Below are 27,259 nucleotides of genomic sequence, written 5' to 3'. Positions count from 1 at the left end.
GGTTCCTAAATTCACTGTCGTCAGATACAGCTATAACTTCAGTGAAATCCTCAGACTTCCACTCAGCTTTCAGTGGCTAATTTGTTATATGAAAAGAGGAAGTGACTGTTGAAACATGACTGAGTTTTTCAATGTCCATCATTAATGATATTTATGAGCCAGCAAAACCACAAAGTGGCATTACACAGTAAATAACATCACAAAAACTAAATATTGCTCATGGCAGTGGAACCTCTGTGTACAGAGAACAATGACGAATTAAAGTCAGACAGCCATGTGTGAAATTTTACCACAGCTAATTTCTCAGAAAGGGAAGGTTTTCCTCTTTCTTCTCAACACAAACTCATGGCTTCCATTACAGTCCATGCTCACACTTTACACTTGCCTTCTCTTGAGAACCCAGTCAGAAAACGTCTTGAATTAGTTTACGGATTTTAAAAAAGAGGAAAAAACCCCAAACCAGCAGATTTAAAAATTCTTATTGTTAAAACCTTGACAGTTCTGGAAGTCACTACTGGCAAATAAATTGTCTATTCCACTCAAGGCACATGGGCTGAAGACCACAATTTTGACTTGGCAGCTGTAGCCTCAGGAGTTATTACTGAAAGATTTTCGACTTTTGTTTGACTGTAATTGCAGGGTTAAACCAGAAAAGCACCAGTGCAGAAACAGCAGTGGAAGATATGCTTAACTTGAATCAAATGTTACTAGCTCTTATCTTGAATCAAGGCCTTACTGTTTTACTCCTGAATTACAGAAAGGATTAAATTCAAGTCCTGATGTTGCATCTACGGTTCTGAAATGTTTCCTGTCAATTACTGGTTGCAAAAGTAAAATGAGCAGCAGTTACTCTTGAAAGAAAGAAAAGTTAGTGAAAAACTAAAGGCATTCTCCATAAATACTCATTTCTCTTTCTCTTCCTTCTTTGTGGAAGCACCTCAAGTTGTGTGACTCCGGAAGTTACGCAAACCCATTTTACAGTATCAATGTCACACACTGAAGAAAGAGACAGATATGGGAAGCATAATTTTGGGGTTTTATCTGCTGCTATACTGTAGCCATTTTCAGTTTTTTCTCCTCCTAACATATAATTGGAGTAGTCATCAATAAATACTAGAGCTATTTGTTTGAACATGAAACACAGACATGCACTACTATCCCAACATTTGTTCTTTTGAACTAGACATTTGAAATGAATGGTTTTTTCTCTCAACTCAGAAAAAATACTAAAAAAGAACAAGCATAATCTACAAAGTAGGTAATTGCAACCCTTGTCACTTTTCAAGATGGTTTTCAGTCAAAGATATTTTCCCCATGTCATAGAATCATTTGGGTTGGAAGGCACCTTGAAAAGTCTTCTGGTTTCAACTAGCTGACAATGAGATGGACTAGATGTCCAAATTTATGACAACTACTACTGTCAAAATTACATATATTTGCAGAGATTTAATGGAAAAAATTTTAAAAATTGCAAAATTAGAAATATTTTCAAAATAAGAATTTTTGAAAAACTGGGCATCTTTTACCAAATTTTCCTTTCAATTCAGCTTGCTCATCTCTTTATCTAAATTTTTCCCTTCTCTACTTCAGTTTTTGTCTTCTTGATTGTTTTTCTTTCTGCATATGTAAGTTCTGCTCTTGTTAAAAAATGAGTTTTATTGACATACATGACCAGATGAAGTGGTCATCTTGTGCAGGTCTGGTCAAACAAAAGCCAACCTGATTAAAAAAAAAATTCACCACTCTTCATAAAGGTGAAATGCTGCAGATTATACGCACGAGAGCCTCCCTGAATCTCTACTAGAATGGAAGAAAACATCCACACTGGAATTAAAATGGCAAGTCACACCTTCTGAACTACTGTCATGGGGTGACACGCATTAGTTACTTTTAAGCAGATTCTTTTTTTTCCTACGTGCCTGTAAGCACCGATTTTTTTTCCTCTGGAAGAAGGTTCAAAGTCCCAGTTTCAGATGATGAACCTGATTTCCTGGATGTTTACAATAGCTTTTTTGCTTGAAAAAAATATAAAAATCTAGTATTTCAAACCAAGAGCTTTGCCTGTTCAGGGTTCTTTTAAAAAGCTTTGGCCCTACTACATGAAAAGTGTAGAGTACAGACTATAGACTAGATTTCATGTACTGTGGATAGACACCATGTGTGACCTCTTCTCAGTGAAAAGACAATAATGCTAAACATAGGCTCAGTCACTGAAGCACAAAAAAAATGAAATGTGCATTCTGTAAGCAACAGCGTTATCACATGGTTCATGGTTTTCCAAAGGAATGCAGAATTCTTTTCATTCATGAAGTTAAAGAGAGTATGCAAAAAAAAGAAGATTAAAAAGCTGCAAAAAGTAACAAATTTAAATGCTTCAAGCCTATCATTGAAATACTTGCAAAGACATTTTTCTGTCCTTCGAATTGCACTATGCCTTCACCTTTGCTTTATTTTCCATATTGGACTTTAATATCTTTGAATCTTAAGCAAGTCCTTACCTACTACAGGATTACAGTGAGTATTTAACTATGAATTCTCTAATTGTTATTATACTGTGGATAACCATTCGTTCAAATAAAAGTGGCACCAAATAAGCTTGTTGCACCTTTCCAAATTTGGTGACTAAAGTGCAAACATGTCAGTCCAGTCAACAATGATTTGCCAACGGACTTTAGTCTCTTCCAGAGGATGCTGTCACTTCAGAAGACAAAGTTTTTGAAAAAGCAAAGACTGCTTTGTTAATAAAGCAGGACAAGGGGAAAAAACTGGGTAGAAGTGGCCTAGAAACCCATGCTATTAAGTACAAAGCCCAAGGGCTCAAAGCTGATCTGTACAGTGGAGAAAGGTTAATTTCTTCTGTATATTTTGTATCCCATTTTTTCCTGGTCTAGTTTCAGAAATCACCTCAGAAAATCTGAGCTCTAATTTTTTAAAATAAAACTGATGCCTTCAAAGAGTAGGGTGGTGTCTTAGTTTCCATTTGGCCACTTACAAATACCTAGATACATCTTTAAATTTCTAGTTAAAAACAATATCAAATAGCTGCTAAAAAAACCAAACAATAGAAAAACCTTTCAATCTATCACTTGTTTCAACTATGTAGCTACATATGATTTCTCTTGGACTCAAGAAACCCCTTCTCTTGTACCTTGTTTTTGAATGAGCTGGTATTACCTGATCTTCAGCAAGGCATTGTAAACTAAATGTAGAAAGAGGCCATTGGTTTTAATCTGGTTTAGGAGTCCTCTCTTTTGCTCAAGATTTTATGCATGTAAAAATTGTACATTAGCAGAGGAAAGGAAAACAGTTACAGAAATGTCAACAAAAATTTTAGACATATTTTCCTTTCAGTTTTCTATTTAGCTTTGTTCCCCTTTCTCTGCCCATTCTTCTGCACTTAAAGAGTGAGTTCGGCTGAACCTTCTTTTTATGGAAAACTGAGCCCATGCAATTCTGCTTTTGTGTCGTCTGCTGGTGTTATCAAGGTTAACAGCCACCCACGTAGCCCTGGAAATTTCATACTTTAAACATTAGCGATGGGAATCCCAAAATATTTTGCCAAGAGTTAAGAAAAATCAACCTAAAAAAGGGCACTGAATCACATACTGGTTTGAATAACTAATTTTTCTTTCAGAATATATATGAAACCAATCATACCACTCAGTTACCATCAGTATCAGACACATAGTCTGTAAGTGAGAACAGAATGAAGGAAACAAGCAGGGAGCTCAGGTGTACAGTGCAGCTTCAAAACAGATACCTAAAATTAATACTGTTGTACATGCTAAATTTTTACTTCAACAGTTTTTAAATTCTTTGGATATGCAGTATCATTTAACAGTGTCGTGTCAGAATTTAAAAGGATCTTTTAGCACTTGTGTTAATGTTCTGTTTTCCAAACATTTTGGGGGTGGAGGGTATATGCAAGGAACATGACAGTACTAAGGATTCAGAATTAAAGGGCATATATTTTATTTTTTAAAAGTATATTCAAATATGAAGGTTTTTAGCAATAGGTAATAAGATTTTTAAAGTTAAAAGAACATCGTCAAACTAACAATTCGAAAATGTGCAGACAAAAGGGGGGTACTAAAAGTCTCTTTGTTCACAGGCAACTGTAAACTAATAGAATGGAAAAGAACAGCCAAGCTAAGAAGACACGTCACTTGGAGGATTTCTACACATTATTTACTGGATAGATATTTGACAAATTCATCTTACTCAACTTGTGAAGAAGTACAAAAGATTCAAAACATAATGTCAGTGTCACCTCTTTAGTGAAAAACCCATAAAGCTGCAGTCCCGACAGCCACTCAACCTGTTTCTGCCTGCTCTGGTGTGACACTCAGAAAAGTCACTCGAGCAACCATTTAGTAAAGGGCACCTTTTCTTGTTTCCCTGCACTTGCCCATTTCCATATCACGCAGACTCTTAATAGCAGGTGTGGTGTAACACCACAAAGAGGACTGCCACTGAGAAAAGAGGCCAGAATTACTTTGAGATGCTGAGGAAAACCTCCTCTAATCCTGTACTTGGAATTAGGAATTTTCCTCATCCATATATTGTCTCCAGAGAAGCAGTATGAAATTACACATAAACTAGGGAAGGTTGCTCAAATGAAGAAATACCAGCTTTATAAAGTGCTGGTTACCAGCAAACCCGTTTCTCCAGTAGTATCAAAGCATTCTTCCCTTTGATTGTCTAGTGGTAACAGTAAGCCTTTAAATTCCAGAATAATTAAGGCTGCAGCCTGTTATTCCTTAAGTCAAGGGCAGCTTTGTTTTGCCTCTGCCCGAACTGTGATTTAGCAATTGCTGGAAAGCAACAAGCAGCTGCACACTGAGTAATTCAGTGTCTGTTGGGGAAAGCTCTCATCATACACCTCGCCGAGGCCTGGGCTCTCAGAGGTACGCTCCACTCCCTGAAGGGACCAGCCTGGAGGCTTTGCTTCCCCGCTGGGATGCCCAGGGATGCCACTAAAAAGCAGGTGGCCATGGTGGGATGTGAGGTCTGGGGGGAAGAAGAGAAGCCAGAGGAACTCTGGAGCAGCTGTACATCAGGGGTAAGCAGAGAGGAAATCCAGCAGACCATGGCAGGGGCAGGAGCAGGGGGAGAAAATATTCACAGTTTACAACTCAAGGTCACTAGCTTGCATAAAACAAGCCCAGAAGGACTAAATCACTGTACCATGACACAGTAGGAACCACTTTCATCTCTGTGCTGTTTTCTTAGTCACTTGGAATTTTCCTGTATTTAAAAGATACGTTTTCTACCTTCTTTGTTTCTTTTTTTTTTCCTCCTCTGCCCCTTCTGCACTTCAGAGCCTTTTCCATCTTCTTTGGGGAGCTTATTTTAAGGAGGAAGACTAGGCTTGCTCGTCTCACTTGAAATCTTGTCACAACCTCCCACATCTTCTAGCAGCAAGATAAGTTCACTAAAGGTTCTGGTCTGAGGAACGGTTTTCAAACCAGCTACCACAGAATCTTTGCCTTAGTGCCTTTTCCTCTAGGAAGCTACAAATATAAAGATAAGGCAACAGGTTCTTCTGAAACAGAAGCTGGAGTGCTGGAGTGGTATCATCTCATTGTCAGAAAGACTTAAAGACAATATCCTGTATATGTATTTCAGGTCAATTATCCTTGACAATAAACTACTATGTCTAGAAATCATTTGGGTGTTCTAACACTTTCAGATTTTTTAGAAATTTTTTCAAAGGTAATTGAGGCTGCATATCCCTTTTCACAAATTAAATTCAACACAATGTTCTCTATTAACTGTACTTATCCATGAATTTGGCAGCATTGTTTGAATGCACTCACCATTTCAAAATAAAACTTTCCAAGTGTACTTAAGTTGAACAGTTAAAAAAAACCCCACACAACAAAAATATTTTAATTTTGCATACAAACCACATACCATTTAGAATAAGAATCTACACAACAATTTTACAGCTACGAGTTTTTCTCATGCTTTGCTATGGGGAAAAAAAGACCTCCAACTTTTATTCCTGACAAATATGTATTAACTTAAGTATCAAAGTAAATTTTACTTTATATATATATCTTGAAATTATTTTCTTTACTACAAAACCTCCAGTTTCCTACTCACTCCTTTCCAGTGCATCATTAACCTAGTCAGAAAAATAAACAAATAAAAATGAATAAACAAAAATTACTGAACCGGCAAATGTAGTCTTCCCTAAACATATAGACAGTTTTGATTTAAAGGGCTTTGTGTTTTTCCTGAATTGCTTTGTGCTGCGTCATTGCTCTATGCTGCTTTTGGCTGTTTCTCATTACCTTTCTACATCACAGTAAATAGAACCCGACACCTGTCAGAGTTCCCATTGATCACAGAAGTGCAACAATGTCCCAAAACACTATCAGAATAACAGGAAATCTCTCATTAAGTTGATCATTTAATTGCAGAGAAACAAAAGCAAAGAAGGTAAGAAAACACAGCAAGCCTTAATGGCAGCTGGTGCCTTTAGCTGGGGTGAAAGCCAAAGAAGTTTTGAAGCACAAAAACCTCCTCAGCAGTTCCCTGCAAACTCCCTGCCGAATGTCCCCATTATGCACAGAAAGCTTTGCACAGGCTTTACATGAAACACTGCCTTGATTCGAGTAATGAGGTCCACAAAAACATGACACTAAATATCTATTCTGTTATATTCTGGAGGCAGGTCGCAGGTGTCAGCAAGTGCCAGAAGAGAGAGCTTTCCATTTCCTAAAGTCTGCCCACTGAATTTTGCCCAGGACCCCTTAAATCTTCAGCCAGGAGAGCCAAGAGCATAAGCTCAAAGAGACAGATGAGCCCACTCCAGCTTCACATAGAAAGGGGAAGCCCTTCCTAACGATATTGAGCAGAAGAAATGGCACGGGAGGCATAGCTTGCTCACAAAACTGCAAGGCATCACAGCTACCTGGCCTTGCTCTAAATAGCCACAAGACACTTGCTGGAAAATAGTTTCTGCAGTTTTTGCTGCTTCACAAAATTTGATGCTACAATGTTGGACTTGGGGGGCTAGTCCTAAAAAAAAAAAAGAAAATGGACGGCGCCTTCATTTATCTGTTTAGTATTTTGTTTAAGATCAAGTGAATGATTCTGTCACTTGTGTTGATCCTAAGGTTAGCATCTGTGCCAGGTAAAGTAAATTCAGTATTTGAGGTCCTGTTAATGATTTACAGAAATTTTTTTGTTGGAAGTATGTGGAATGTAAATAAGGAGAGGAGACCCTCCCTAAGCTGAGCTTTCCTGGGTTGACATGACCTCCATGATTCAGGGAAGTGATGAACAGAGGGCCCCACAGAGACCACCTAGCTCACCTCCTATCATTCCCCACCCACTACATTCCTCATGGCAGCAGAGGAAGGAATGGTCTATGCATAGTGACTTTCTGTAAGAAGATTAGATACCCCTTTGCTGATAAAAGCACATCCAGGGGCCTGAAGATCTTAAAATGATTTCCTTTAGATTTGCTCTGTGGCAGGGGTAAGCTACTCTGCCTACAGGTACTTGAAAGAAAATGGCAGTCTCTGAAAGCAGACTTTTATGTCTGCCTCATCACTAGCTGACATGTATGGTCTGCCTCCAACATCATGCAGACCAGAGATTAAATGTCACAGATCTGTGGATAAACATCATGAACAAGCAGTCCTATATTGTTGTTTTAAATTTTTTTCTAGTTCTTGTCCATTTCATGCGCTACAGAAGATATCCCAGTAGGTTGTCCTTGGAGATGTATCGGGAATGTTCTTACTTTGTTAAACAGTGATCAAAAGTGTTGGGGAAGATGAAACAGGAAAGCCTTATAAATGTGATTGCCTGACAAAAGATTTTGGGAATATGAAAACTACAGGCAACATTGAAATGAAAGCCACTTTTGAAATACCAAGTCTTAGTTACTGAACAACTGGAAAACAATGGTATGGCCAACTGAAGGTAATCCCCTCTTGATGGAACAATACCCTCTGCTTGCAGGCAGGTCCAAGGGTCAGAGCAGACCCTACTAGCTCAGCAGAAGGGGTCCAAAGAGTAGTTTTTAGAAGTTAAGATGTAACACTCTATGGTAATATAAGAACTCTTATAGGCTGTATGTAAATGCTATAGGATTTTATCTTGTATTAGATTGGTTAGTGACAATTAGAATATTCAGTACAGAAGATGATTTATTGTATTGTAACCAGGACTTCAGACATTCCTTACTACTTCTTCCACTCCTGCTCTTACTTCCACTCTTGCTCTTACACTCTCTCTCTCTCTCTCTCACCCGTTTACTCTCTTGCTCTCTTGGGCCTGCTCAGAGCTGAGTCTACCAGCTCTGAGCAGTGCCCCAATACCCACGCCCTCTTACAATAAACCCCATGTGTCCCAAGACCTGCCTATAGAGATCTCCATTCATCTCCATCCGTCCCGCCCGTAACCTACAAAAAGAGCGTTATTTTCAAATCACTGTTATACAGGAGACAGAGATGGGACTTACCAGTGATTGTCTAGCCTGCAACGCACTCCAGCCCAGCTTTGTGTGGCAAAAGACACAATGAGACACCCTGGCAAGCCTCAAAGAGGTTTTCAGGAGGAAGCTGGAAGAAGGTTTGGTGGATGCCCTACCCTTTGTGCAGGAGTGGCTGCAGAGCTGAGGCTGCCACACCTGACCACAGCTCACCTGAGCTGTGCTGCCACCACACTGCAGGTGCCCGTGCCCAGCCATGCACCCCACTGACCCAGACCCGGACTGACTTCCCAGTTTGACACAGGAACTGCCTCATCCCTGTGATCTCGCCTGGTGACCTCTGTACTCTGGATGACCCAGCGACTGCCTCTACGCTGCCTTGAGCCGGAGTCACTGACTTGTGTTCTGGGCTTCACCTCAGCCCTGCGTCATCACCACGAACTTGTCTGACCTCTTCACTGAACCTGGGGTGAACTCTATTCTTCTCTGAACCTTGTTCCCATCTGCAGACACACCGTGCTTGGATCCTGAGGGATGGGGCCCTGGCTGGTGAGTCCCCCATGCCGCCAGGCTTGTTAGCATGCTCTGCCCTGACTCCCCGGCGCTGATGGCCAGCCATCCCTTGCTGGGGCTGACAGTAATGCTGGAACTGGGAGTACAGACCGGATACTCACAAAATAAAGGTCTGGCACCGTGTTAGAGCCCTGCTGAGTTGGAAAGAGAATCCAAGAGCATCCTGTTAAGTGGTAAGAAATACTATTTTGTACTTGAACACTGTAGCCTTTGTGAGGGATGCTGGCACAGCAGCAAAGTAAAACCTCTCAAACAATCATTTCAAAAGCAGAATTTATACTCCTTCAGCCTGACATTGGGCAAAAGAGAACCTCAGCTCCCCGCAACAGTTCGTGGTGTGGGATGATCCCACACGACAGGAACAGACTGCCAATGTGCTGACTAGCCTGATCACAAAGGAAGTCTTCTGGCCATCAAATTTTAATGCCAGGCCAGTTAAACAGCAATTGAACATAACCAGTAAATTACAGTATCACCCTCTGAGTAATATTAAAAGTGAAGTCCCATACACAATAAATCCGTGCAAGATTTCCTGCATCCTGAGTGAAATTTACTGTTAATGAGAAAATACACTAATTTTGACAAGGAAACAAGTAGTATGCTGTAATATATTTACAGAGATTAAGACAATCTCCAAAATGCTCCAATGCTCCATTCAATCAACGTATTCAGAGCACTGTAAATTCTTAACAATTTTTTTCAGATAGTCATCTAGAGGCAGCGTGATCCTGAGCATCAACCGAGAACACGCAGTGCTGTGCAGTATCTAACATTTACTGTAGATTATAACCTGCATCTTGACACTGACATTTGACAAGTGAGCAACTTTACAAATTTGCATTGTCTGATCCTGAGCTGCCAATTTTAAAGTTGTCCCATACAAGATAATAGAACACATTCTTCTCTTCCTTCTGTTAGTTCACAACTTAAAATAATACCATTCATCAAATCCTGATACTTGACCCAGCCATCAAAACTTGCATTTTCCACAGTGATGGCAGGAATGCCCCAAGTTCTTGGAACCATCGCCTGACAAAAGAAGGGTAAAAATGGAGAAAACACATGCCAACTAATTGTCCTTCATGCTTTTCCACTGGAACACAATACATCATTTAAACCACTCTGGCTACACGCAACCAGTCAGAGCCACAGGTGCAGAGCCCTGCAGACAGTTGTTGCTGAACTGATTTTGTGAACTGTTTCTAGCACTGCCCTCCCAGAGCAGTCTGTGTCTGCTCCTCTAGCCCTGCACACAACCTCAAGTACAGCAAAACACAGCACAGAGATACCCAACCTCCCTGACAGTGTCTCTATAGGCAGGGAAGACATGAGAAAGCTCAGACAGCTCACACCAAAGGCACAGTCAGCTGGGTAAGGTGGCCCCTCAGCCCCCAAAACAAGCAGTTCAAGTTCTTGGGCAGCGGGTCAGCAGAAAGAAATGTCTGCAAAAATTGCCACAGTAGATTTTGAGTTATAATTTAAACTTTCTTCTTCCTCCAATCTTGGCATTTCAACTGCACCTCAATAGGAGCTTTTTTTTTTCTGCAATTCCAGATCTGAATTAGTCTGTCTGTACTTTCCATGCCTAGAGCAAAAAAGACAGGGGATGAACCAGTATGTGCAAGGTACGTGTCCTCTTTGGAGAGTTAAGTATTGGGTTTGAGCAGTCATCCCTGAATCACTTACTCTGCCACAATAAGAATCCTTAAGATTAATCAAACTGTCAAAAGGAAGCTGTGTATGCATCAGGCTTTCTTCCCAAAAGGCACAGCAGTGACCTTTTTCCAAAAAATAAAAAAAAAAGATTAACAAAGTCTCCCCATTAGTGACACATTTCTTGGTATTTTCAAGAGAACCTAAACTATGTATGGGTACTGAGTCGTAGCTTTTGAGCTCAATTTACCAACAAATTAGATTGATGACTGGGTTGAGAAATGAATCTTTTCTGAAAGATAATCAAAATGCATCTAAGCTAAGCACTTACTTTACTGTACCAATATCAAACAAAATTGTTATTGCTTTTGCCTGCCATTTAATACAGTGGAACAAAAATTCCTGCACTATAGCCTCAACACACAACTTGATTCTCTCATTATAAATACATGTTTTGGCTTCATCCTCATCTCTTATTTTTGCTGATAAATTCCTCTGTTCCGAGAAAGATAAAAGCAGGAGGCTATTGTCAAAGACAGAATATCCAATTCAACTCTTTTCTCTTAAGTATATCCAAAATATAATAAAAGCACAGATTAAATATCTTTTTCCATTAGACTGTAACTGGCACCTTGACATGATATAACAAAACTATTACTGCAAGTGAACAGGAGTGGAGAAGTCTGCATGCTTTCATAGATATATATTACATATGTGGGTGTGTGTATGTGTATATATATATATATATATAAAGATGATTAGGAACTTATTTTGGATAATACTGAGTGTAATACAACCCATTTAAATATTTTTATCTGTAATTTTTTTTAATACCTCAAACTGCATAATAATGATGAATCATTCTTAAAAGTAATCCATCCTGTTTGCAGAATGACAAAAATGATTGTAGAAAAATACCCCTGATCATCCTCTTAAGGATTGTGACTTAAGAAGTATAAAATACTATTAACCTTCAAAATCTTCAACACAGATACAACCTGTTGCAGAGTTTTCTCCATAAATATGGCATCATGCTGAGATCCATGCAGATCAATAGTTTGACGAGACTCTCTGAATTGGTTTTGCAATCTTCTGAATTAATAGAGTAGTTGGCAGATTTGAAGGCTGGTATGCTTTGCCTGTAACAAGACTGGACATACTTCCCAACAGACACTTGCTGACAGCATAGAATGGGAACGTTCAGGATCAATTGTGAACTCAAACCCACTTTCCTGGAGGACGTGTTCCTACTCCACAAGGCTACCTTTTCTCCAAGCCTGACCTCTTCTGCTTTATAGTGCCAAGCTGTTTTCCTGAGTCCTGTATCCACAAGCACTCCATAAACATAATTCTGGCATCCCTTTCTTGGGTTTGAGGGTGTCAGACTCCATCTCCCTACACAGCAACGTGAAGTTCACTTCTGAGAATTTTTTCCAGTTTGATTGTAACTCCAGCATCTTTGTCTTTTCCATCAGCCTTTGTCCCTTAGCTGTGTAAATATGGTTTTTGCTGCCACTAGCACAAGGTCAGAGGCTTGTTGTCCAGTCAGCAGCATGGGGTCTCTCCAGATGTGTCTGGCTCTGCCTTGGTGGAAGCTGCTTTAAGCTGTGGCAGCAGTTGACTGATGGCCACATGCCTGTGCTTCCCCACTATGGCTTCAGTCTGGGGGCACCCAGAGCAGGGGGCTCGCACTCCTACATAATCACTGTGTGACAAACAACCCCTCCAGGCTAATGGGACTTGGGGAGGCAGTGAGCAGCTCCCCGACTTGGAAAGCAGGGGGAAGACAGACTGTGGGGTAAGACATTACATAAAAATATCCCCAAAGAGAGCCAAGACTGAGGAGAAAGGGACTGCCACCATGAACCTTGCCCAGCAAAGCCCTCACACTGCTGAAAACTCGTTTTAACTGCCCCCTTTCCTCTACACTTTCAGCTCCAGGATCCAGAGGAACACTGGAAGAATACACACAATAGCAGGGTGAAGGGGCAGCTATTGAAAGCATCTCTTGTAAACAAATTTAAAAGCAATTTTCAATGAGGTTTTCCTTTTTTAAATTAATTTTAACTTTCAGACAATTTAGGTATTTATTTGCATTGAAGGGTTCCTCTTTACATATATATGGTGTGTACCTTTTTGGTGATAAAAAGATTTTGAGTCTAACAATCATCATTTTGTGCTGAAACAGGTTTTCCTTATCTTTAAACTGTCTACCCACTTCCTCTGGCTCCCATCGACCTAGCCTAGTTCCTTTTATAATCTCATGTTACTCTTTTCTTAAGTTATGGTACACCACTGCCTTCCTGTGTTTGCTCAGCCAGTACCCGCTTACCACTCACCCTCTTCTGCTCCTAACTTACCCTCCTCACCTTGCTACTAAATTCCTGAGCCTCTCACCATTAACCAGCCATTTACATTTCTCTGCCCCCTCCTCATTTTTTGGGGTTTTGCTCTGTTCTGCTCCTACCTTCCCCTTTTCTCAAAAAATAGTAGCAAAACACAAGGAAACCTTACGAAGACAAGAGGGAGAGGTCTGGAGGCTTACAATCTCTGCACAGAGTGGACCCTTCTGAATGCCAGGAAAAGGGTTAGCAGCTGCATCGACCCTCCCCATGTTCATCAAGGGCATGCAAAGAGAAGGCATGTTTGCCAGCTTCCTTCAAGAGGCCATAGCTATTTGTGTGGAGGTTCAAGAGCTTACGGAAAACACAGACTGACTTGTTTGCTTAGGTGAGATGTACAAAGGACTTAGGAACAAAGAATTCACCAATTCTGTGTCGTAAGTTTTTAAAAGACGAAATTTACAGAATCACGGAATATTCTGAGTTGGAAAGGACCCACAAGGATTACTGAGTCCAATTCTTAGCCCTGCACAAAACCTCCCCAGAATCACACCATGTACCTGAGAGCATTTTCCAAACGCTTTTTGAACTCTGTCAGGCTTGGTGCTGTGACCGCTTCCCCAGGGACTCTGTTCCAGTGCCCAACCACCCTCTGGGTGAAGAACCTTATTCTAATATCTAACCTAAACCTCCCATGACTCAGCTTCAGGCCATTCCCTTGCATCCTGTCACTGGTGACCACACAGAAGAGATCAGTACCTGCCCCTCCTCTTCACCTCACAAGAAGTTGTAACTGCAGTGAGGTTTCCCCTCAGTCTCCTCCAGGCTGAACAGACCAAGTGATCTCAGCCACTCCTCATGCAGCTTCCCCTCAAGGCCCTTCACCATCCTCATGGCTCTCCTTTGGATGGTCTCTAAAAGCTTAATGTAATTTTTATACTGTGGCACCCAAAACTGCCCCCAGCACTCGAGGTGAGGCTGCTCCAGTGCAGAGCAGAGTGGGACAATCCCCTCCCTTGCCCAGCTGGTGATGCTGTGCCTGATGCACCCCAGGACACACCTGGCCCTCCTGGCTGCCAGGGCACTGCTGACTCAGATTCCCCTTGCCATCAACCAGGACCTCCAGGTCCCTTTCCATAGCACTGCTTTCCAGCATCTCATTCCCCAGTCTGTCTGAACATGCAGGGCTGTCCAATCCCAGGTGCAAAATCTGGCATTTGCTCTTATTAAACTTCATATGGTTGTGCCTTGGATTAGTTTTTGTCTTGGACTGTTCTTTATTTCCTTATGTTGCTTTTTCAGTTGGATGAAACTGAGAAGTACAAGCAGAAGAGACACTTAGAGTAGTGTCACCCAACACTATGGGGACAGAGAGGTTCTTTGGGGATCCTAGACAGAATGATGAAGGCACCAGAGGTCAGGAGCAGGGGATACCTGTCAGAAATAGATGCAGGTCCTCCTTGAAGTCAGCAGAATTTGTGATAAAATGCTATGTATTCAAATTCTCTGTAAATGATGACTCTAAAGCTTGTTCTAGCACAATTCTTAGGCACTTTCCAGAAGCAATGCCTTGGTAATTCCTGTGTAAATCTCCAACACACAAACTTATATTCTTCAATATATCCTGTTACAACCTTGCTGGACATACTCACACAGGTATTTTTCCCAGCAGAAAAATCATTCTGGTTTCATGAATGGCAACCCTGGAACTGTCAGTTCAGCCAAGGTCTCAGAAGCCAGACTTGTTTACCACACTTTGCTTTCCCAAACCATGCTTAATGTAATGGATGTAATAAACATCAGATACCTTAAATTGTTCAACCATTCAGTTATAGTCATTTGACATACAAATAGTGCTAAACCCAGACTGTCCTAGCTACAGGCTCACAACAACAGCAGGATGTAACTAAGGCCAAAGGATCTTCCTTGGTATCTGCTTCTGTCTTCATATTTTAACAGTGTGTTGGGCACATTGTGCTGTTGAATGTGATGCATAAACATTATCTGCCATTGTTGCTAAAAGTGTGTGTGGTTAGCAATCTTTCCTGGCTGCTGCACTCAGAACAATTATACAGAGGGAAGTAGAAGGGCTTCCAGGATGAGGCTGAGAGGGAGAAATGCCCAGAAGGGAGAGGCTCTGCTCAGAGCAGAAAGCAGACCTCAGCCACACTGCAGAGCAATCTCTGGGGAAAAAAGCCCAAACCCTTAAGAGCCTAAGAGGAAATGTATGGTACCTGTTCAATCTGGAAAAATCTCTGAAAGCTGCTAGTGTACAAACAGCAAGAAACAACTTACAGTACAAGAATACAGAAGTCAGATTTGATTTTACAACTTTGACCTCAATCCGCCTACACACCAGCACTGAGACTTCCCGATTTCCACAACTAACATGTTCTAATTAGATAACCTTATTTCTTACAAAATGTATATTTGGGGAATAGAATACTCTCCCACTGTTTCAGTTCAGTTTAGTTCAGAGTGAGCTGGGAGTAGTTCCAGCAGGAGGCTCAAAATTCAATCCTAGACTGAGTAGTGTTTTAATATGGCATTTAAAGAAGGGTTGTTGATGGTGTTCTTTTCTTAGAAAAAGATAAATAGATTGGAAAGAAAACAGATAATGTGAGTTTTGTAAATTATAGGTAGAAAAATACAATATACAATTTATCTTTATCATCATCCAAGTACAGACAGTCAAAATAAAATTAAAATTTGGAAGACTACTGACCTCATACTAAAACTGATTCTGGAAAGATGAATAAAAGAAGTATGAATTTAGTGATGCATTAGCTACTGTATCTGCCTATGAATATCATACTGGTATATAACAGTTTGCTATTACTTTCTGAAATTCTTTCACTCTTCTGAGAAGGTCAGAATAAGGGCAAAAACCAAACACATACCCAGTGTTTGTCTATTTGTCAAGAAAGACCTCCACAAGACATCTGACAGTGTTTATCATGCGCTGAAAAAAAATCTGAGCGATATGGGGAATTCTACCACATTTTTTAAACAGCGAATCTTCAGCTGTGTAAATTCTCAACCAGCAGCAACAGTGATAATCTGCTCTAAATAAACTCACATGTTTCTCCTTCAGGGTGTATTTTCATATTAGACTTAATTCAATCTAGCAGCAGGTGGAGGCCAGAGGGGGTAGACCCACTTTCTCCCTGCTTTTCTGACTCTTCCCTTGAGTTAAATTTAGTAATTGTGCAACTCTCTAGTGGCTCTCCTCAGCTTGCTGATCTGAGGGAAAACTGGGAGGTTTTCATGAGTTAGCTTTCCCTCCAAGCAGGGAACGTTTAGTGTGACAAGTAGAACTCAGACAAGGAAGCAGAAGGAGCACACAAAAAGTGATGTGAGAATGAGACAACTACTGCTCCTTTCAGTGGCAGTCAGTCATCATAAGATGAACCCATGTCCTAAGGCTGTATCTATGGTACTCTTTTCAGTCTTAATCAGTAGTATCATCTTGAAGCAAATCCATGAAGTAAAGGCCCTTTGGAATGTCAGTTCAGTTTGCAGAATAGGTATAGTGCATGCTAACAATCATTTTAGGACAAAACTTAGCTGAAAACATTGTTCCAGAGGTACACCAAATACTCACTAAACATTTATATGCCATCCAAAAGGCTCTTGAAAGGCTCAGAGGCTCAGAGCTACTCTGTAGTGCTTCTTATACTACACCAAAATGTGTGAGCTGACCAGGTGCTACATTGTCTTCATGAAGATGAAAACCTTAGTCTTTGAAGACCCTAAACCACTGCCAGACTTTGGGGGTAGCAAAACAGACATGTCTCTATTACAGAGATCCCAAGCTCATTTTTGCATGGAAACACAGCACTGAGCTTTCCACTCATTTGGATACCCACACTCACGGAACCAGGATCATCACATGGGACAGTCCTCCAGGATAGAAGTCTACAAGTCCTCAAGGACAGAAGTGTTGTAACCGCTGGACTCTGCCTAGCAGGCTGCTGCTCCCTGAGAGCTCAGCGAGGGTTTCCTCGGGCCATGCAATCAGTCGCATCCCGGAGTCCATTTGGGACAGCCCTGCGATCCGGCAGCCGGCAGCGTTACAACGCAGTGGTGGTAAAGAAGGCAGAGAAGGGTCTCTCATGAGGGTTTGAGATGGCTTTAATCACATCTTGTCCCCCCCATATTCAGAGGTAGAGAGACAGCTTGGTCTGGGTGCGGGGTGGTTTTGTCAGGGGCCCAGGGGCGGTCCCTGGGCGGGGTTGGGGTACGGGAACCGATAGGGAGAAACCGAGGGAGTGGCCAAGGCCAAGGAGGGAAGAGGGGGAGCATGTGAAATAGGAAAAGCAATGGTTTAACAGATCCCCACACAGAAGACCCTTGTGAAGAGACATCCATGGAGACATCTTTGGTCTGCTCTGTGCCCCACACTGTGCTGTGGTTAAGTTCCTCACTCCTGCCAAGGAATTGAGTAGACAGGGTGGTGGTAACAGAGTCTACCTACAGTTCCCAAAACAGTGATGTAACTGATAGGTATGGAATCCATCCAGGGGCTTGAGTCATGAGCATCAGGAGATAGGGCTGGGGACAGAACTGAATACAAGCTGTAGTACATGCCCAAGAGGTCCATCCAGGAGACAAGTTACCCATAACATATATCCAATGTCCACCCAGGTGACACAGCAATACACAAGGCTGAAGACAAGGCTACCTACAATGGACATTCAGTGCTCATCCAGGGAACAGGACTGGAAAAGGTACACCTACAAACTGGCTCTGTGCCCTTAGGACAGTGACATTTGATCTCAGTGTCATACATTTTCTGGCTGAAAGCTAGTCCACAGAACAGACATGGAAAGTTTTTTAGAAACCTGAGCATATTAGTGCACCATTCTGCAAATTTATCCAGCAGGGGAGGCAAGAATACCCATACTCTTCATTTTTTTACCACTGGTCCCTGAATGCCTTAGCAATACTATGTTGACAGCAGACAAAGAATGCTATCACAGGTAACTTCAATTGCTCTAGGTGGGGTAATGAAATGGAAATGACACTAAAGATACCAGTGTATAGCAAGTAATGTTGACACATTCATTTCAAGCATGACCTGCCTATACATTTATAGAGTAACACAAGCAAACTGAGAAGCAAGTTCTGTGTCACTGTCACTCTCACAGCCAGTCTGCAAGTGCAGTCATCTTGTACAAAGCTCAGAGAGAACAAATATATTGCCACTTGGCTGCAACAGTTGGTAAAACTGACAACACTATCTATCAGAGAAGCAGTGTACACTTTCTGCAGGTGAAGCACTGGAATACATTGAGAAAGGCTTTTTGAGTCTAATTATTTCAGAGAATGCTTAAATAGTCCGTGTTAAGTAATTCCAGGCCTTTTCATTTGATATAGCTTTTTTCCTTTACAGATATTCCCTAAAAATGTCTGTGAAAGCCTTATGTATTCACATATGTGTGTGTGTGTGTATATAGATATTTATTTATTTTATAGCTTTCATTGAAATGAGACCTTTCCTTAATACCACTTACATTTTATTACACAGTTATCCTGTGTACAAGGGAACAATGACAGGTCCCTTGCTACAGCACATCAACTGTCCCCGATGTGTCATTACCATGACACAAGAGCAAGCATAAATTAAAAGTTTCAAGTGCAAAACAGATTAAAACAATGAAAAGTTCATAAGTGAATTATGAACTAAAAGGCCCAGCTGGCTTCCACTTGAAAAGAACTTGGCTAAACAGACAGTGATAGAGCTACAACCAGACACCCAGAACTCCATGTCTGGACAACTGGTGGTCAAGTGCAATGAGATTGTAAGGCACATACAACAATCCATAGTAGAACAATCCATAGTATCCAAAATATCACACTTCTGAATGTAATTGAGCACTACCTTTAATAGTTATGAATTATTTGGAACACATAAGATTTTAGGGTTTTTTAGCTACAACATGTTTAAAATCTCAGAGAAAATCTGGAAACCAGCGAAGGACTCACAAGACACTTTTAAAAAATTGCCTGATATTATTTGCATTCATTGAAAACATAATTTCGATTCTGGGAAAAATAAAAAACCCAGCTATTTATGTAAAATATATTTCCTGTAGTAATTAGTCAGTAGCTTATGAATTTAAATGAAATATGAAAATAATCATATCCTGCAACATTGAAAAAAATTTATTTGAGCAGTAAGGCACTTCTTTTCTTATAGTAATAGTCTGAAACCGCTATGGTTGCCATAACTTCTAATAAAGTAGTGAGCTTGTTTAACCTTATTTAAAAAAAGATATACTGGGAAAATCATCACACTATTTAAAATATCCAATGCAGTCAAAACTGGCATTTGAAGGCATTTTGAATTGCATTCAGAAGGTAAGCAATGCCATTTTAGATGCTATATTTCCCATAAAAGAATGTTTGTCCTCTTGTATTTGAATCTTTTTTTCTTAATGTTAATAGCTTTGCCCCCTGATGCTACCAAAAGGCCATCGAGATGACAGTGGAAAAGATAAGAAAAGTCACACTAACTGTGTGTAGCATCCTATCAAATAAGTAAAGCAACTTTATACCACATTCATTGCTTCTCCCCTCCATTGCCATTCCTTTCACTGCAAGCTTTCTGCTCAAAGAGAACTGGCCAAGCTTTTCCAAGCAGTAGTTCGTGGTGAATCTTTCCCATCAGGCTTCATGCTACCACACTGCAAACTCATAGACCTAAAAGATCCTAGTTTTAGAAAGTCTCCAACTTCACAATAAAGGAGGTATCACAGTGTGACAATCTTGGCAGAGTACTGATGTCACAGAAGAGAATGGCTGCCTTGGCAGAACTGAATGCTTCATTCAATCCCTGCCCTTCCTTCTTGCAAATAAAGCTTTTTTTTTTTTTTCTCCTTCTTTTTTCGTTTATTTTTTCCCATTCCCCTGCAGATGGGAACAAAAGAACTGAAAGAAGGAAATCAACTTGTCTCCTCAGGGTACAACACCTAGCTCCCTTCCTTTTAAAAAGAAGCATGACAATTCAACAGAGAAGTAAAACTTCAATATTTACCTCTGTACAGACTGTGTTATAAAAAGCAATTAAGATTTCACCTTGGACCATAAAAATGGTCCATTAGAAAATGACCTTGAACTTCTTCCTTGACGCTCTTTATAATCTTATTCCTACAGATATTCAGGGGTCTCAAGTTATACAAAAGAGAACTTGCAATTTAATACATATTGTTTAAATTTAACTGTGATTGTATAGGCTATTTCAAAGCCTCTACATTCTCTTGCAATTCCATCTTGTGAGAAAGACCAATGTCAATCCAATGCTGTAAGGTGGGGATTTTGTTTAGTTTTTTTCTGTTGTTTTTCTCTTTTATTTGAGATTAACCTCTAACCATGACATAGTAAGTCAAAGTAAATACAGAAGCAAATCTACAGAATGTACTTTTAACTATGCATTTACTATCTTCTGTTCTACTTCCATAGTTCTTTTCTGTAAGAATGATGCAATGTTTAAACAGGCAAAATCAAAGGTCATTTTCTAACTTCTTTACCCAAGCAATATCACTGAAATTAATGAGAGGTCAATGAATTGAAGACTGGCTGCAAGATTTGGATCTTCCACTAAATGGCTTGCTGCCTGCTTACAAGTCACATTGCATGGTATTACTCTTTGAGATTTGTCTGCAGTAAAATTAAATATCAGTCAAAATCGATTTAATGGATTAATTTTTTAATAGATTACTTGCAAACTTCAGCAACATTGGTGCAAGACTTTCACTGAGCAGTTCCAAGGAACCCAAGGCAGGAAGGCAAGCACATTTCATTGAAAGTCATAAAATTGTAGCTGCAATAAGTGCATGCGTTTGCATGTGATAATCTATTTATAACAAGAAAGACTATCAAGAAATGCAGCATGTAGTATTTCTGACAGACCTTCATGGAAGTACTTCAGTCACTCAGACTACCAGTATCTATGAAAGCATTACCATTTTTTCCAAACTACACTACCTCTTGTCTTGCAGCCCCTGATTCTGACCCAGGAACCATCATTGCATGGAATACGTTAGCAGAACATAGAGGGGCCTATCATCATCATGAAGTGATGAAGAAGCTTAAGGACACAAAGCAATTGATTATTCTTGAAGAAGCAAACGATGAGATACCTCCAAAGCCAAAAGAGAAAGCGGCATGGAGATTCTAAAGAAAGTAGATTGGAAAATTGTGTATCTCCTCCTAGATTAGCTGAGAACCAGAGATGATCAACAGAAAAAAAAAAATCTCCATCCTTTTAGACACACCTTAGTTTTCAGAGTGGGTTAATTGGTAAGGATTTCCAGTCATTAAGACTTCAGGGCCCTTGGGTCTTGAAACTCATGAATATGACATCACTCCAGTAAAATAAATTATTCACCTTATCAGATATTCCAGGGCAGCAAAATCGTCATTGAATCATACAGGAGAGATCACTGCCCATCGAAAAGGCCTACACCTTTATAATACCAATAAAAGAGAAAAGGAAAGAGAGAAGAAACTGCTACAAATATGACAAAAAGCTAAACCAAAACTGAAATGTTAAGAAAAACACAGAAGCAATTGAAAACACTGGATTTCACAAAGTACAAAAATGATATTAGGAATATTCTTGTAGTTTTTTTCATGTATTTTACTATATCTCGTAAGTTAAATTCAAGCCACTGGAACTCTAAACAGCAATAGTAACATCAAAACAACTTATCCCTGTGTATAAACCTTTAAATCCTATCTTAATAATTGGATTAGATTAAAAATATTTAGCATTATTATAGCTTAGCATCACTTAATATAGCTTTAAATCATAACAGGATAGAGTAAAAAAAAAAAAATTAGGATCCAAAAAAATTGTACCCCAGGCTGGCTGCACTCTTAACTAATGACGTGCTACTCTCAAAACACTCAGTAAATGTGATACTGTTTTTCACTAAAGTCAGCATTAATGCACAAAGCTGTACATTAACCATAAAATCTTTCTAAATGACTAGCCACAATTGTATCTCTTCACTATGTGTATCCTGCATTATTTTGAACAAAACACAAGTAATTCACAACCTACATTTTCAGTAAATCCTTTAAATAACCAAAAATGCTTTAAATAATCAAAAGCTGACAAGGGTTATATTATGCATGGTAACAGGGCCCTCTTTAACTTTTATTCATCAAGGGATATAAATCATGCTCATTTAAATATCGTTGATGTTAGGAGGTTCCTGTCACAGATTATTTTAATAACGTGAAAAAGGGCATTTACTGTAATTATACCAATATCCTTTTTGTTGTTGGGGTCCTTTTTCTAAACTGAATACAAGCTGTCATCTAAATTCACTGCAGAGGAGTAAAGCAACATTGTACCAGTGCCTCACTGCAGAAACAGAGATTAATCTTGAAACAGTTGTGTATTCCCAAGCCACTAAAACAAATCCATTTTTAGGTTTTATTAGTAGAGTTGGCTGTAGCAAGGTTTACATGGATTTAAAAAACAGTTCAGCATCAGAACAAAAGTGACTTGTAGTACAATCAGATTCTCATACTGGTAAGAAGGGTAATGCACAACATCCTCCTTTTTCCTAAAACTTCAGATTAGAGCCAAAAATAAAGACCCAAGGAAGGTGAAAGTCTTAAAGTCTTTGTCTTCAAATGTAAACACACTGCCTTTTTAATTACAGCACTATTTGAAAACACTATGAGGATGTAAGTCGAGAGGAAAGGAATGGAGGAGAGATGGATGAGAAAATACCCAATAATAAAAGCACTATTCTTCTGACATCTAAATTGAGGTATTTTTTAAATCATAAAAAAAAAGCTGGGAAACATAAATGCTGCTACAGATGCTGTTCCAGATTGATTTCTGGAATTTACTGCACAAGCCCTTTTCAAGAGCAGATTTATAAACATCATTACGTATGGATAAACTACATCTGGCTCATTTCTTCAACAGGATTAACATGGACTGGATGGAGAAAACCAGAAAGCCTTCTGCAAAAGCTTTCCATAAATATACAAAGTTGCTTATTCCCTTACGCTTACATATCCCTAGAAGCAACATACAATACATTGTGATGCAATATATTTAGCGACTAAAAAAGAAAGTGGAGATGATGATTACTTCAAATTATTAATAGGGTCTTCATCAGGAATTTGCAATGATTATTTCCTCCTAACATGTACATTTATCAATTTACATACAATACATTACATTGACAAATTATTTGGCCATGAACTTCAAAAGATCTGCCAGAGCTTTCAGTGAATCAACTAGAAGGGGAAAATCAGATAGCTGAACTACAAAGCACTGATTACAACTGGATGGGTCCCATGAGTGTAATAAAGAAAATTCTTGTAATGTTCTCTATCTGCTGGTCTGGTGTTCTGACTAGAAGTGGCTCCACGTAGACTAACACTGCCAGATAGATGTTGCTGAAATGCTGTTATTATGTTAGCTTGAAGTGGTTGAAATGGGTTTAGATTTAAATACTACTTACAACTGGTTTTTAGAATAAACAAATTTCTTCATGAGTGACATAAAAGTGAAAAGGAATGGTGTAATAGCATCCCAACTACAGATGCCTCAGCTTACAGAAGGGAACTTATCCCAACACAGGCAATACTTGCCTTTAAGGGCAAGATCCCTTAAGTACTGGGACCTACATGCAAAGTGTGGCACAAACCTACTGTAAGGTAACTGTGCATATATTATTCAGTAAACCCATAAAAACCTAAGCCAAAAATTAAAATATTAATGATGTCTCTAATTCACACTGTGAGAATGGGGAAAAAAGGCAGTGAAAGAAGGGGAAAAAGAAGAAAGCTACAACTTTGATGTGACTGCTGCTGCAGCTGCATTCTCTACACAGCGCCCGATACTGTGAAAGGAGGACTGCAGCCCTCAGATGGTTTAGGTGAGGGGGAAACTCCCATCTGCCCATCTGCAGCTCCCTTGCTTTCAGCTAGCAAAGCTATCTTGCCAGCACTACTGTCTCAGACTCCTTTCTTGAAGGGTGTGACCTAAAGCAGGATTTCTTCAATCAGACTCCTCAGCAGAAAAGTTATTACCACTGGGAGATTACTAGTCCTCCATCCCAGCACTCTCCAAAGTGGGGTGCACATACACCAGGCATTGCACAAGACAAGTTGCCAGAGTGCAGGAAGAAATTATTTTTGTACCATTAATACATAAAAGAAACATAAATTTAAAAAAAGGTGTTTACGTAATTTGTATCTCATACTTTTTTAATTTCTGGTGGTTTTATGGTTTATAAGGTTCATAATATATTAATACAGGAGTACATGAATATAATCTATAAATAAATAACCATATATTGTGGGTGCATGCTCAAAAATGTTTTACTAATAGGGGTTCATGAACAAAAAGCTTTGGAGAGCACTGCTCAAACCCAGAAGAGAGGCTGGAAACCGCGGCCAGAATCCATAGTCCCTACTACCAAGTTAATCCTCTCGAAACTGTGGATTCAGCTGGGGGGGGGAGGATTGCCATTGCTGTGAAGCTCGCTGAAGTCCCCCTGAACCTATAACTTTTTACCAACTACTGGTGCCCTATAATTCTTTTAAATTTTTTTTTCTGATAAGCTTTGAAGAAAGAATTTTTATCTAAGCTAAAAACATTCCTTTCATGTTAGTCACTGGCTCCTGCTAGGCATTCACGAAAAGAGTCAAAAAAGTCAGTAGCTATATCGGGAACATTTAAGGTAACTTTCACAGGATATTGGAAATTAGGCAAACTTCACACTGTACTCAGTTCGATGTGAATTCTATTGCAGCTGCACTCACTGCCATCTTTGTGATAACATTTAGATGAAGGCTTTCAAGATAAAATGCAGGAAGTAGATTTAAATGAAAAGAAAATACAACTATTTAATCTTGATCTATTTAAGATAACAGAACAGAGATAAATGCAACATTTGTACTAAATTTTCCTTCTCTATACTTGGGGAGTTGGGGTATATTGCTCTATAGAGAGTGAAGCAACAGAGGTGTGTGCAAAAGTTTTGGGGTTTTTAGGGGGGTTTTTTTTTGTTTGTTTGCTTATTTTTGTTTTTTGGGGTTTTTTACATCTTTTGTTTGTACAAACCAGCAGCGTAGAGAACAAGGTAAAAATTGAAGGAGTAAAGGAAAGCCAGAAGGAGGCACAGTATTTATTCACTATTAGCAACAGCTGAGAGTACATCTATGAGCTGAAAGCATGAGGGATTTAAAAGCCCCTTTAAGTTTAACATATTAAAATCTATAAAATATTCCTTAACTGCTGAAGTGGCAACATGCCTAGAAAGCATCTAAGATTAGCCATTCAAAGCATGCTGCTATCCAATTCTGAGATGCCAGTGGAAACAGAGCTGTGTCCATTCATGCCATTCCTGGAATTCAACTAAATATAATAGCAACACTTCCTGAGCACTTCTGACAGTCAAAATACTTGAGTATCAAAGAATGCGTAGGTCAGTTTCCACTACGAAACGATCACAGCTGTAGCAGCACTATTAAGAAGTTCATGTCAATCCAATAGAAGAAGTATAAGGACAACACAAAGGAAAATCAGGACCAATTATCACATATGAGCAAGGAGAGAACACCTAATAACTAAGAGCAATAGAACAGTCAACTTCTAAAGTTAGGAAAAAAACCAGAAAAAACCCACCCACAATTTTTTTTCTAAGTGAATTGGTAAATATTAAATTCGCTGTATCAAACACTAAAGCTAAATACAACAAAATTAATCTTTTTTTTACCAAGACCGATCATGGCAAGACACAGGATCCACTTTTGCTGGGACTGCAGAAATTACTACTGTCAAGAGGAGTATGCCTTTGAAAGCTATGACTACTGAGAAGTCTGTAACTTCCACCAATACATTTTTATTGAAAATCAGTTTCTTAAGATTGCATTGGAAAACAACTATGCTTTTATTAAAACCAAGAACCCAAACAAAGCCATCTTAATAGAAAAATAACTTAATCATTTGCTAGGAACAGACAAAGTAGCCAGGATGAGGTTTTGGCTGGGAGCCTTAGTAACTGTTCCCGTATCTGCACTGAAAGGTGATCAGGACTTGCCAAAGCAAGGAATGACTGAGAGCAGGAGGTAAGAGCTTTATTTTGGCAAACTGCAGCATCTAGTGATTTAGGTGGAATTTAAATTTAGGCAGTGGAGAAGAAGAAAGGTATCAAACAAGTGGATGCTCAAGACAGAATTCACGGTCGCCTATACAGGGTCAGATAGTGAGAAGCAGAAGATAAGGGTGGTGAAGGGAGAGAAAATACCATGCCTGACTGCCTAGTTCTTTGAACTATTTCTTTGAAACTCAACACCAAACAATTTTTTTCCCTGAGAAAGCAAGAAGACAGGCTTTGTCTTCACTGGTAAAACACACACATGGAAAAAAAGGTATTTCTGGAGTTCTGGGACACGTCCAGCTGGCTGCATTTTGATTTACTCCTTGTACAAATTCATTTTTACACAACTTCTGTTTCATGACCATTTCATTTCTAAACTGCTTGAGGTATAAGTCACGTTTATGTGGAGGGACGCTGCTGTTTACAGGACCAACAGATTTCATAACTTGCAAAATGTGCATTATGAAAAGAACTACCTATTGGCTTGTAATAGCTGAAGGCAATCCAGTGGAATTGCACCTACTTCTGCTTCCTAATGCTGCTGCTGTAAAGATTCATTTGAATCCTTGTCAGGTATTATTTGCTTCTTATTCCTCTGTACAGCCTTCCAGACATTCAGGGATCCTAATAACCAGATCAGGAACTGACAGGCAGATGTGATGAGTGTTTATAGCAGCAAATGAAGCCAGTAAGATCTCTTCAGTAATTACTCCTAGATTTCTCAGACTGAGTAGCCAGGAAAAATTGTTATTTTCAACTTTAGTCTTTGATCCTCCAGCTGAAAGGAAAGAACATACCTCCCTGACTCCTCTGCATTATCCACCTCTTCTGCTCTACTCTAGACTCTGCCCCTGTTTTTTCCTCATCCTGCTTCAACCCACTCTTCATTTCTCAGTCTCCAGTTTTGACCAATCTACACTTTATAGAGACTGAATCTGCATTCTACCAGATGCCTCATCCACATTTTGAACAAAGGTTCCTCCCCTCTAACTTCCCCCCCACACATGCATTAACTGGGATGTTAAATGACCTCTTGCCACCGGACTCAAAGGACGCCTCCTTATCCTGACAACATGGAAAGGAGGATGGAATAACAC

The sequence above is a fragment of the Corvus kubaryi genome, unplaced genomic scaffold, assembly GCF_017639235.1.
Source record: "Corvus kubaryi isolate FWS band 111438036 unplaced genomic scaffold, C.kubaryi_AGA036_p1.0 65174, whole genome shotgun sequence".
Taxonomy (NCBI): domain Eukaryota; kingdom Metazoa; phylum Chordata; class Aves; order Passeriformes; family Corvidae; genus Corvus; species Corvus kubaryi.
The sequence above is the reverse complement of the archived record's forward strand: the minus strand, read 5'-3'. Positions refer to the sequence as shown.